The following is a 13,121-nucleotide window of genomic DNA, read 5'->3' as shown; positions in this document are numbered from 1 at the left end:
GCTTGGTTTCTTACTGGCTATCTCTGACTTAAGTATTTACCCCATAATTGTTAATCTAATTATTTCTCTTACCGGAGAAAGGGTCCAGACCTCTTATTCCTATGGCGGCTACATCATGCCTGCCTGTGTCTCTCTTTCCCAGAATCCTCCTCAACTCCTAGTCCCACCTATCTTGCTTCCTTATTGGCCAACAGTGCTTTATTGACATATACACAGGACTTCCCCATCACAGGAGCATTTTCTAGACAATTTGTCAAGTAGTCAATGTTGCTTACTCTTTAAGAGATATTGCTATTGGGAGATCAGAATTCAATTTTATTGAATTGGCCATATGTTCACTTTAGCTCTCCCTCCCTCTCTCCTCACTCTCATCCATTGTCCTGGTACCTGTTACTGCTAGTTGCCTATTTAGTCTCTATTTTTCTTTCCTGCCTTAATACCAGAAGCTCAGTGTTGTTTGTGACAACACTACTTGAAGAAAAACAGACATTTTGTAACAAGGGGTGTTCCTGTGATTGAATTCTGAGTAATGAGTCATAACAGGAAGCCTTTATTTTCTAATGAAAAATGACAGGCCCACTGCAAAGCATCCACTTTATCTGCTGGAGCCATTCATAAAAGGGAGGCAAATTTTGCACTGAGAAGGTCACCTGCTAATCTAGCAGAACCAGAGCCTGGATACCTCTCCCAAGACATAAGAAACTACATTATCATTTGGTTCAGCACTGGAGTGGGGACTTTGGGCATAAAACTGATGAAAATACCATTGGTAAGTACTACAAAGCACACAGCAGATACAAATGTTGAGTATTCTACTTCTCCATTATCTTCAAGATGCCTTTATAGTATGCTTTACTACTATGAATTTATGGAGGAAGCATCACTACTTTACTTAATAGATGAGGAAACCAAGGCCACATGTGGTCCATCAGCTAGAACATCACATGGTTCCAAAGCCCAACTCTGACTAGCTCATGTATCATTTTTATAAAAGCACAGAAAATGACTACTGCTAACATTGAACAGATCACATGATTGATGTTTACATATGTCACTGTTTAGGCTGACCTTGAGAGACCAAATGAAGATGGATTCGTAGCTCTAATGTATTGAGAATCATTTCAGTGAAACACCTTTCCTTACATATTCAAGTCCTCCAACTTTCAAATCCTTTGGACTTTCAAGCAGCATGATATCACATCAAAGCTGCTTCCATGTGGTGCGACTGCTCAGGAAAAATGCAAAGCTTCCTCCTATTTAAAGCAGCATTTGCAATCACCAAACCCTGTAGTTATCAAGTCCCTCTTGCCCTGAACCTTTCTGGTCATTATGAGGTGTTGATTTGGGTTGGCAAATATCATAAAAGGAGGAAGGTTTCAGAAGGATGTACACATTCTGGGATATGGCTATGGCTGTCAGTTGAGAAACACACAACACCATCTAGATGATTCTTAAAATTTTGTTTCTACTCTCTGCTTAAACATAATTTTCTCTAAAAGCAAGGTTGAGTCTCCAGGTCTAGGATAATCTTCCCTTTCATGGATTAATCCTCTATCAATATTCTAGAGGAGAAGAAACATCTTTCAAGTATTTTGACATTTAATCAGCTGATCTGATTGTGTTTTACTTTGTTCCAGATTAATGGTTCTCAACCTGTGGGTCCAAAGACTCTTTCACAGGGTCACCTAAGACCATCTGCACATACAGATATTTACATTATGATTCATAATAGTGGCAAAATATAAAGTAGCATTGAAAATAATTTTATGGTTGGAGGTCAGTACAACAAGACCTGAATTCAAGGGTCACAGCAATAGGAAGGTTGAGAAACACTGTTCCAGACTGAATATCTACTTTATACTCTGATGCTGCAACGATAAACAGCACACTTACTGAAAGTAAAACTAAGTATTTATTGTAGAAATTACTCACAAGAGACAAACAAGTAACCCAGATGAGCTGAGTAGTTTTCTGCCACTGAACTGGAAGCCTGAAAGCCGGAAAAGAGAGCGAGACTTCTGTTGTTCAGTCTTTTATACCTTCCTCCGTAATGCCCCTAGCCATGCCCAAAAGTGGGCCTGGCTAGTGACATAGTTCACCGCCTACATCCCTACAAGTCTTTAGTCATGCCTAAAGTGGGTGTGGTTAGTGGTGCGGTAAACTGCCCTTTTATTACCTCATCTGTGTGCACCTCTAGAAAGTCACATGGTTAATGGCGGCACACTGTTTCCTCCTACAATACTCCACTACCCCCCCCAACCACACACTTGCTAGCCTTGGTTATAGTCCACCTAGTCTTCCATTCCCGTATGTTAGGTCAGTTGCAGAGGCATTTGATAGAGGACTGATGGGAGAAGTCCTGTGTATATGTCAATAAAGCACTGTTGGCCAATAGGGAAGCAACATAGGTAGGACTAGGAGTCTAGGAGGATTCTGGGAAATGTAGTGAACTGACTGGTTGCCATGTGATCTCCTGGGAGGAGTGGATGCAGTAGGAGTGTGTCCTCATAAAAATAAGTCCTTATAAAATATATATTAGTAATTATGCATTAATAATCAAGTCAGAGCTAGCCGTTAAGAAGCCAAGCAAACAGCCAACAGCTTCATAATTAATATAGTGTCTTGTGTGTTATTTGGGGGGCTCAGATAGCTCGGCAGGGCCCAGGTGGCTGGAGGGAAGACTACACATTACAAGGGAAGTCCTTCTGTATGCTGTGAATATATGTTTCTTTTATTGGTTGATGAATAAGTGCTGATTTGTCAGTAGCCAGGCAGGAAGTATAAGTGGGGCTACCAGACTATGGGAATTCTTGGAAAAGGGAAGGCAAGGAGCAGTTGCCTTGGGGAGATGTCATGGAGCCACCAAAGGAGTAACATCATGCTGGGGCATTACTGGTAAGCCACAGTTTCATGGCAATACATAGTTTAATAGAAATGGATTAATAATTAAAAGAGAGTTAGCCAATAGAAGCCTGAGTAACTGGCCAAACAGTTTGTAATTTATATAAGCCTCTGTGTTTTTATTTGGGAGTAAATAGCTACAGGACTGGGCAGAACAGAAACTCTGTCTTCAGGTATTCTTTTGCTGGTGTTTGAATCTGCTTTTCCATTGTAGACTGAATACTATTGGCTCTTAGGAGAGTTAACATAGTAAAGCAAAGATTTTACTGGATTTGTCCTGGTCTCTTTGTGATCACAGCTGACTCTCCAACTGCACAGACAACACACATTCTTACTTCAAAATATTTATTGGCCCTACTTGGGTCTTTAGGGAAGTTTCAGAGTTCCCTTTAAAATGTCACAAGCAGGCCTCCATGTTCTATGTCATTCTCAAGGCTGTTATTGTCCAAACTCCCCCAGAACCTCTCATGAAACTCTAAGCACTCAATGAATTTTCCAGAACAGAGTTCAAAACTTCTTCCATAATCCAAACATCCTTGTTTGTCACTGCAATTCTCCACTCCCAGTACCAATTTCTAATGCTGTGATAAAACACCATGGCCAAAAATAAGTTTAGGAGGAAGGGTCTATTTCGTCTTTTGGTTTGTAGACCATCAAAGGTAGAGAAGGAACTTCAGGCAACACCCTAGAGGCAGAAATTGTTCCTCATAACTTTCTTTGCTTTCTTACTCACCCAGGTCCACATCCCCAGAAATGGCACCACACATAGTGAGCTGGGCTTTTCCACCTCATCAATCAAGAAAATGTACTACTGGCCTGCCCACACGCTTGTCTGGTAGGGGCATTTTCTCTACTGAGATTCCTCTCATGAAATGACCCAGCTTGTGTGACCTTGACATAAACTTAGCCAATGCACGATCCGAGGCTGGGGAATACCCAGGATAGGGTTATTCAGGGAGGAGAGAGAGTCTGAAGACGGAAGGTCCAGGGACCCAGAACCCCCAGAAGACTCCCACTACTGGGCTTCTTCCATCCCTTGATGGGGGCCTTATGTTTGTTTTAATGAAGTCTGTTGGTTGTGCACATTTTTTCTCTTGATGACTAGCATTTCTCTACTCTATCCTGGTCAATCTGTGACTCACTTGTACTCTGTGCCTTAGGATCTGTAACTGTTACTTTGAGGTCAGGACCCTCCAGATTTCTGTTACTTTCACTCTGAGTCAATGGCCTGCCCTCCTGTTCCCCACCTCTCCAAACCTCCCACCCTCATACTGGTTCTCTAGCTGTCAATGTCTGCAGTCCTTGCTCTCCAACTGTCACTTCACTTTCTTGCCCCAGTGGTCCTTCTTTTCAGGAATGACAGAAAGCAGACTCAGCAGCTGCCCTGCGTAGCTACCCTTAGCCCAAGACTCTCACTCTCTACTTTCTGAGATTTCTTTTTTGTTGTTGTTAGAAATTAGAATGTTTTAAAGAAAAAATGGCATCCAATTACACTTCTGTACTTCAAAATTTTTCATTCTTAATCTGACATCTCTTATTTCCATGTATTTGTTAGTAGAAGAGTTATTGAAGATAAATTTGAATGTATTTCCCTTCAGAAGAAATGCAAGAAAATTCCAGATTCTGGTGAAAACATCTTTTTTTCTGCCACCATCAATCCTATCTCCTCCTTCAAATTTCTTTCTCTTCCTTTCTCAAAAATATCACCTCTAACCACTGTATATGTAATTTTATTGTCCTTTGAAAATATACGTCAACATTTATCAATGTGCATGGGAAACATACAGTATTGATTTTTGTGGTTTTCAAGTTCAGATTTGACCCAGACAGGGCATTAGTCTTCCAAGAACTGTTTCAGGTAATCTATGTGATCATCTCAATGCAGAAGAATCCCACATAAGTAATGAATGCCATTTAAACATCAAAACTTTTAGCCAGCAAGAAAGAAAGACTCTTTCAATCAGAAAAGATAAATCAACAAAAATCATAGAGAAAAAGTACATAAAAACATCAGCATGGTTTTGAAAGTTAGTGACAGCAGCTATCACTACACCTGCTCAATAGACCCATGCCAGTGGTAGGAAGACTTTAAAAATTAAGAAAAGGCACCAGGGTTATTTAGAAAAAAAACCTAAATCTGTTATAATCCACATATAATATGATTATGTCTTTCCTTGAGGGAACTGGTGTTGTAAAAGTACTTGCTGCCAAGTTGTATGATATTAGTTAGATTCCTGGGATCCACTTGGTAGAAGAAGATGAGTAACTCTTAGAAGTTGTTCTCTGACCTGTACACAAGCACTAGAGAACATTCATATCCATGCTTCCTCCCACATACATACACAAATACATTCACATAATATTTTAAAAATGCTTTTTTAAAAAGTCAAGAGAATCACTACATAAAACTAGCATACAACAGCTGGTATTTGTATATAAAATAATCTGTGTTCTTTCACATTATGCAATTAAAATATGAGTTTTTGTAGTGTTTGTGTGTGTGTATGAGAGAGGGAGAGAGGAGAGAGAGAGAGAGAGAGAGATAGATAGAGAGAGATAGATAACTATATGTGATTATTTGGGGACAGGAACAATTTTTCAAGATGTATCTAAATCACTCCCAAAATACAATAAATTCTTGCTATATTTAAGACCAAAATACATGAAGATTAAAACTGTAACTTTTTTTTAAACTGTAACTTTTAAAAGATAATACAAGGTAATATGACTCAGGAGCAGGACAACTTTTCTGAAATACAATATAAACTCTAACTCTGTCCTTGAAGGTAAAAATCAAGCCTGTACAGCAGATTACAACTTCCATGTCATAAGACACTGCAAATAACGTATAAAGTTAGTTCCAGAACAGCAAGCATCATAGTAATCTACCAATCTGACAAAGATAGATGAGCAGATGAAGACTCTTTAGAGAACATTACAGATGGACAGTCAATAGGGAACCAAAGAATGAAAAGACACATCCTCTGTTTCATCCATTTCATTACCTCCATACAAATACTGTGTTACTGTGGAAAGCCCTCAAAGGTGCCCCAATTAGATTATGGCTTATATACACAGCATTTCATACTCATTTGAATGACAAAAATGGTGTGTGAGGACATCATGTGCTGAGAAAGACACAGGGCAATATGGCCTACACACACTGGGGTCACTGTCATAGTGACATTTTGGAAGTAGGTAGTGATGCTTTGTTAAATCTCCCATGTTGATTTCTATCCTGGCAACAGTAATCTTATATCTAAACATGTAAGCTTAATTACACTTCCTCTCATCTTCACAAGAAATAGCACATGTTACAGTTTTATTTAGGAGACCAAAAGTCTGTGAAACAACATATTTACCAATACAAGAAACTGCCATTAAAACTCACACATATGAAACCCCATGTAAAGAACAAACTCAAATAAAATACTATTGAGTGATTAAATGATACCTATTATAGCTTCCTATACCAATATAGATATTTCCCTAAAGCATAAGTGTCAGTAGAAATATATATGAGTATGTATAGAACAATTTTGTTTATTTTGACATTAAAAAGACCAATTTTATTCATTAATGTTAGATGTATCATGTAGCAAAATTATAGAAAAGATATATGAATGAAAAACATCAAATTAACAGCACCTTTTCTGGAAATAGAGAGGACTAGGGCTAAGAAATCTAACCTGCTGTCTTGGGGTCACTATTGCTGTGAGGAACCACCATGACCAAAGCAACTTGGGGAGGAAAGGGTTATTCAGCTTAATCTCCCCTATGGTTCATCATCAAAGGAAGTCAGGACAGAATTTGAGCAGTGTGAGAACCTGGAGGCAGGAGCTGATGGAGAGACCATGGAGAAGTGTTTTTTTCTTATAGAACCCAGAGTCACCAGCCCAGGGAAGGCACCACTCACAATGCACTGGACCCTCCCACATTAATCACTAGTTGGGAAAATGTCCTATAAGCTTAGCCACACCCCTCATCTTCTGGAGGCATTTGCTTAAACAAGGCTCCCTTCTCTCAGATGACTAGCTAGTGTCAAGTTGACATAAAACTATCCAGCAAAATTGACTCCTTGTCAGCTTGACACACAAAGACATCACCATTGAGGCACAACCTCGCCTTTTGTTACTCCTCGCTTTAAAAACATAAGTAACTTTAAAATTGCCACAGTCTTTACAAACCCAAACATATTAAAAGTTCGGTCTCTTTAAAATATCCAGTCCCTTTAAAAACTCCAAAATCACAGGGTGGCTCACGCCTTTAATCCCAGCACTTAGGGGGCAGAGGCGGGAGAATCTCTGAGTTCGAGGCCAGCCTGGTTTACAGAGCAAGTTCTAGGACAGCCTCTAAAACAATACAGAAAAACCCTGACTCGACCCCCCCAAAAAAATCCTCCAAAATCTCCAAACCCTTTTCGTTCATCCCAGTGGCTTTGGGAGTTGCTGTGTGTCACTCAGGATACCCCTTGGTCCAATTAACCTCACCTGCAAATGCTCATTGCAATGAATCATTGCTCTGGTTCAAGGCCTCTGGCCTGAGGGCCCTCAGCAGCAGCTCCCTAGACATCACCATGGCCCTGGTGGCAGCACAGGTTACAAAGATCAGTATGGCCCTGGTGGCAGCCTCCTTTGGATACCAACATGGTAGCAGGTGGCTTACCAGAACGGAGGCATCCTCACGGTCCTTGTTGGTAAGAAGGGCCACAGACATCTACTCAGACCCTTGCTGCTGCATGGCCATAAGCCCAGACATGGCCTAAGGCAGCAGCATGAGGAGGAACATCACCATGGCCCCAGGTAGCAGCACAGGCTCCTCACATCTGTAGGACCCCAGCTGCAGTATGACTTTCATACAGTAACATGGCCTCAGGTGGTGACCCAGAGCCCAGCCATCCACATGGCCTTCAATGGTTGCCGAAGCCATGGACACATCAACATAGACCCTGGCTGCTGCAGGGCCATGGACCCAAACATGGCCCTTGTTAACAGCTGGAGGAGTGAAATGGGTTTTGTTTAGTTTGTTCTTAATCTTTTGGGAGTTCTTTGAGGAGGTTGGTGCTGCAGAGGTGAGGGTTAAATAGAGCAGGACTTGGAGGTGAGCAGATTGGGTACATGATATGAAATTCTCAAAGAATCAATAAAGAATTATGTTATAAAAATTAAGAAATGTAGAGCTATTGGGGATTTCCATAAGGAAAGTGAGCATTCATTAGTGGAGACTTTGAAGTCAATATATTTTTTTAAGATAATGATGTTGCTGAAGTTGACATGCAAAGTTTGTCTCTAAATTGCTTTTATGAGCCAAAAAGCAATATACAGGATTTTCTGATATTTAAAGGTTGTACCAGTAAAAATGTTGCATCTTGCTTTTAAAAAATAATCCAAAATCTATTCTATATGTTTGAAATGCCTCAGCTGTAATCAAAATAATGTTACACATCTTCTTACTTCAAGAGGGAAGAACCAGGGCATAATCACAATCATATCAAAGCAATAAAACTTCCAACCATGTAAACAGCACAATGTCTAATAGCTGAGATCCACTTTCCATTGAATTAGTCAATGTTCCTTTTGTTTCTATTTTGCGGACTCATTTTAGGAGTATTAGCATTAACTCTTTTTTCAAAGTGTGGTAGAACACTTTGGCTCTGGAATTTTTTTGGTTGCAAGACTTTTAATTACTTATTCAATTTCACTAGGGATTACAGGTCTGTTTAAATTGCCTAACTGATCTTTATTTAAGTTGTATGTTTGGAAAAAATTATCCTTTTATTTTAGATTTTCCAATTTGGTTTTTAAAGCATGTCTTATGATTCTCTGTTATGTCCCCTTTTTCATTTCTAATTTTATTGATTTGTATATTCACTATTTGCCTTTTAGATAATTTGGATAAGACTTTGTCAATCTTATTTTCTTAAAGAACCAATGCTTCGTTTCATTGATTCTTAGTATTTTCTTTTTATTGTTTGTATTTTATTGATTTCAGTCCTGTGTTTGATTATTTCTTGATATCCACTTCTCTTGAGTGTGATTTATTCTTTTTTTCTAGAGCTTTCAGGTGTGCTGTTAAATTGCTAGTATGAGATCTTTTTTTTTTAAGGTAGGAGTTTAGTACTATTAACTTGCCTCTTAGCACAGCCTTCATTATGTCCCATAAGTTTGGGTATGTTGTATATTAATTCTCATTCAATTTCTAAATGTCTTAAGTTTCTTTCTTGACCATTATTTATTCAGTAGTTGTTTTACTTCCATGAGCGTGTAAGCTTTCTGTTGTTTCTCTTGTTTATATCAAGCTTTAATTGTGGTGATAAGATGTAGGTTGTTAATTTAATTTTTTTGTATCTGCAGAGACTTTCTTTGTGCCCATGTATGTAGTGGTCAGTTTTGGAGAAAGTTCCATGAGGTACTGAGATGTAGGTATATCCTTTTATGTTTGGTTGAAATTTGTTTTATAACTTCTGTTAGCTCCAGGATTTCTCTGTTTAGTTTTTGTCTGGATAACCTGTGTATCGTGAGAGTGGGGTATTGAAGTCTCTCACTATCAGTATGTGATGGTCAATGTGTGATTTAAGCTATAGTAGTTTCTTTTATGAACTTGGGTGCCTTTGTGTTTGGTGCATAGATGTTAAGAATTGCAATGTGTTCTTGGTGAATTTTTTCTTTGATGAGTAGGTAGTGTCCTTCTCTATCTCTTCAGACTAGTTTTGCTTTAAAGTCTAGTTTTGTAAGATGGTAAAAGAGTTATAGCAGCTTGTCTCTTAAGTCCATTTGCTTTTAATACCCTTTTTTCAATTTTCAACCCTTTACCCTGAGGTGATGTCTATCCTCAATGTTGAGGTGTGTTTCTTGGATACAGCAGAAAGATGAATCCCGTTTTCACATCCATTTTCTTAGCCTATGTCTCTTTATTGGAAAATTGAGACCATTGCTATTGAGAGACACCAAGGACCAGTGCTTGTTGATTCCTGTGGTGTGTGTGTGTGTGTGTGTGTGTGTGTCTGTCTGTCTGTCTGTCTGTCTGTCTGTCTGTGTATGCATGTGTTCATGTTTCCTGTTTCCTTCTTTTGACTTTGTTAGTCTAAGATTATCTATTTCCTGTGTTTTCATGGTGATAGTTAACTTCTTTAGGCTGGAGTTTTTCTTCTAGAATGTTCTGTGGTGCTGGATTTGTAAATAAATATTGCTTCAATTTGACTTTATTTGACTTTATCATAGAATGTCTTATTTTCTCTATCAAGTTTTTCTGACTATAGTGTCTTGTCTGTCATTTGTGGTCTCTTAAAATCTCCAGCACATCTGTGTATACCCTTCTGGCTTTTCGGATCTCCATCAAGTAGTCCACTGTTATTCTAACAGGTCTGCCTTTCTGTCTTACTTGTTCTTTTTTCCTGTATAGTCTTTCTTCTGTACATTTAGGTTTTCTTGATTGTTATGTGGCAAGGGGAATTTCTCTTCTGGTGCAGTAGTCTATTTGGTGTTCTATAAGCTTCCTGAACTTTGATGGGCATCTATCTCCTTCTTTACATTAAGAAGAATTCTCATAAGATTTTCTTTAAAAAATTGTCTGTGCCTTTGACCTGTGTTTCTTTTCCTTCTTTTATTCCTGTTATTCTTATATCATGTCTTTTCATAGTATTCCAGATTTCCTGGATGCTTGTGCCAGGAAATTTTTAGACTTCACACCTTCTTTGACCAATGTATTCATTTCTGCCATCATGTCTTCAATGCCTGAGATTCTTTCTTCCATCTCTTGTGTTCTGTTGGTGACTCTTGTCTCTATTGTTCCTCTTTGAGTTCCTAAATTTTTTATTTACAGATTTCCCTCAGTTTAGAGTTTCTTTATTGATTCAGTTCCCATTTTCAGGTCTCGAACAGTTTTATTCATTTCCTTCCACTTTTGTGTTTATAGATTTATTAGTTTTCTCTTTAATGATATCTATCAAATACAGAAAGGCTGTTTTATGGTATTTTACTTGTGTCTCAAATATGTTGGAGTACTCATGAGCTGCTCTGGAGAGTTGCAGGCTCCAGTGAAGATGTATTGTCCTGGCTGTTATCCATGGTGTGTTTATGCTGGCTTCTAGCCTTCTGGCATGGGGAAGATTGCAATTCTAGGTGCTGATATCTGGTCTTTGTTGGATGGATGTTTTGTTCCTTGGTTTCTGTTTGGTCTCTGGTTCTTAGGAGAGTGTGGTGGTTGTGTGTTGCCTGTAGGAAAACCTTTCCAGGTACTGATGGGTGCTAGCACTGGGGGTTCCTGGTAAAAAATGTGTTTCTGGGTATTGGGATCTGAGGCTTGGGAATGGGGAAAGGCTGAGAGAGAAAAGAGATGGCTCACAGAAGGGAAGAAAGCAGTATGTTACAAAAGAGTCTGCTTAGTCCTCGGAAAGTGGGAGCAGAGGGTGAGGAGATACCACCACAGAGGCTTGTTAAAGAGCTGGGGATGAGCCTTCCTGCACTTGGATTCCTGTGGAAGCTTAAAGAGAAACTTACACAATGCCTAGAGCCCTTGATGCCCAGCAGATGAAGGAGGAAGATGTCCCCAAATTCCTTGCTGCAGGAACCCACTTAGGTGGCACCAACCTTGACTTTCAGATGGAACAGTATATCTACAAAAGGAAACAAGATGGTATCTACATCATCAGTCTGAAGAGGACCTGGGAGAAGCTGTTGCCAGCTGCCCAGGCAGTCGTTGCTATTGAGAACCCCACTAATGTTAGTGTTATTTCCTCCAAGAACACTGGGAGCTATGCTGAAGTTTGCTGCTGCCACCGGATCCACTCTACTTGCTGGCTGTTTCATTCCTGGGACTTTCACCAACCAGATCCAAACAGCCTTCTGAGAGCCATGGCTTCTAGTGGTGACTGGTCCCAAATCTGACCACCAGCCCTTCACAGAGGCATCTTATGTCAAACTGCCCACCATTGCTCTGTGTACCACAGATGCTCCTCTGTGCTATGTGGACATTGCCATCCGAAGAAACAACTCAGTGAGTCTGATGTAGTGGTAGCTGGCCCGGGAAGTACCCGGCATGTGTGGCACTATCTCCCAACAGTACCCATGGGAGGTAATGCCTGACTTTTACTTCTACAGAGATCCAGAGGAGATTGAGAAGGGTGTGACCAAGGAGGAATTTCAGGGCATGCTACGGGATTCCCGCTTGGGTCCCGTTGCCATTTTAGCTCCCAAATAACACACAAGACACTATGTTAATTATGAAGCTGATGGCCATTTGTTGTGGTTTCTAATTGGCTAGTTCTGACTTAATCATTAGCCCATAATCACCAATATATATTTTTATAAGGACTTACCTTTTCAAGAAAGCCAGACTTGCATTCTCTCCTCCAGGGATCACATCTCCATGACTCTCCTACTACATTTCCCAGAATCCTCCTAGAATCCTAGTACCACCTACCTTGCTTCCCTATTGGCCAACAGTGCTTTATTCAACAACCAATAAGATAAGCACATACACTGAAGGACTTCCCCCATCAAGGGAGAATGGACAGCACCAGTGCCTGAGTTCACTGCTGCTCAGCCAGAGGTGGCCAACTGGTCTGAGGGTGTGCAGGTGCCCTCTGTAACCATCCATCAGTTTCCTACTGAAGACTGGAGTGCCCAGCCAGCCACTGAGGACTGGTCAACAGCTCCCACAGTGCAGGCCACTGAGTGTATTGGAGCCAGCACTCAATGATCCTGAACTGCTCTATAGACACCAGAGCAAAGGGGGAAAGGGGTGGAAGGAAAATAAAGTTCCTACAAGGTGCCAGAAAAAGAAAAAAGAGCCAGGGATGAGAGTGGCAGATTAATTTGGAAGAGCATAGGGAGAGGTGAAGCTCTACAGTTAACCCTGCCTGCTTCTCTGGCCAGCTTGGCCTGTGGGTTTCCAGGGAGTGTCTGCTGGAGTTGGTGTTGGGATAAAGCAGAGTCAAGGGATAGAAGTTAGGAGCTGAGGATCTGTGGGATCCACTGGAGTTGGGTATAGGAGGCCAGGGGAGGCTGCAGCAGGGGGTCTACTGCAGAGCTGGGGATGAGGCTGGGGATTAATTTGGCAGAGCATAGGGTGAGTTGAAGATCTGCAGTTAGACTAGCTGCTTCCCTGAGAGAGCTGGGCCACACTTGCACCAATAGTCTCTCCTGGGCTCTCTTCAGAGACTCCAACACTGTACACAGTGCCAAACCTCATCTGCTCTTCATGAGCCCTTCACATCTTCA

General features: G+C 40.4%; 1 pseudogene; it reads left to right on the top strand.

Annotated features, from left to right (window-relative positions):
- Positions 1–11,402: 11,402 nt before the first annotated feature.
- LOC101832377 lies at positions 11,403–12,600 on the top strand (annotated as a pseudogene).
- The last annotated feature ends 521 nt before the right edge of the window (positions 12,601–13,121 follow it).

The sequence above is a fragment of the Mesocricetus auratus genome, unplaced genomic scaffold (genome assembly GCF_017639785.1).
Source record: "Mesocricetus auratus isolate SY011 unplaced genomic scaffold, BCM_Maur_2.0 Super-Scaffold_100006, whole genome shotgun sequence".
NCBI lineage: Eukaryota > Metazoa > Chordata > Mammalia > Rodentia > Cricetidae > Mesocricetus > Mesocricetus auratus.
This window is presented reverse-complemented; position numbering and strand designations above follow the sequence as displayed.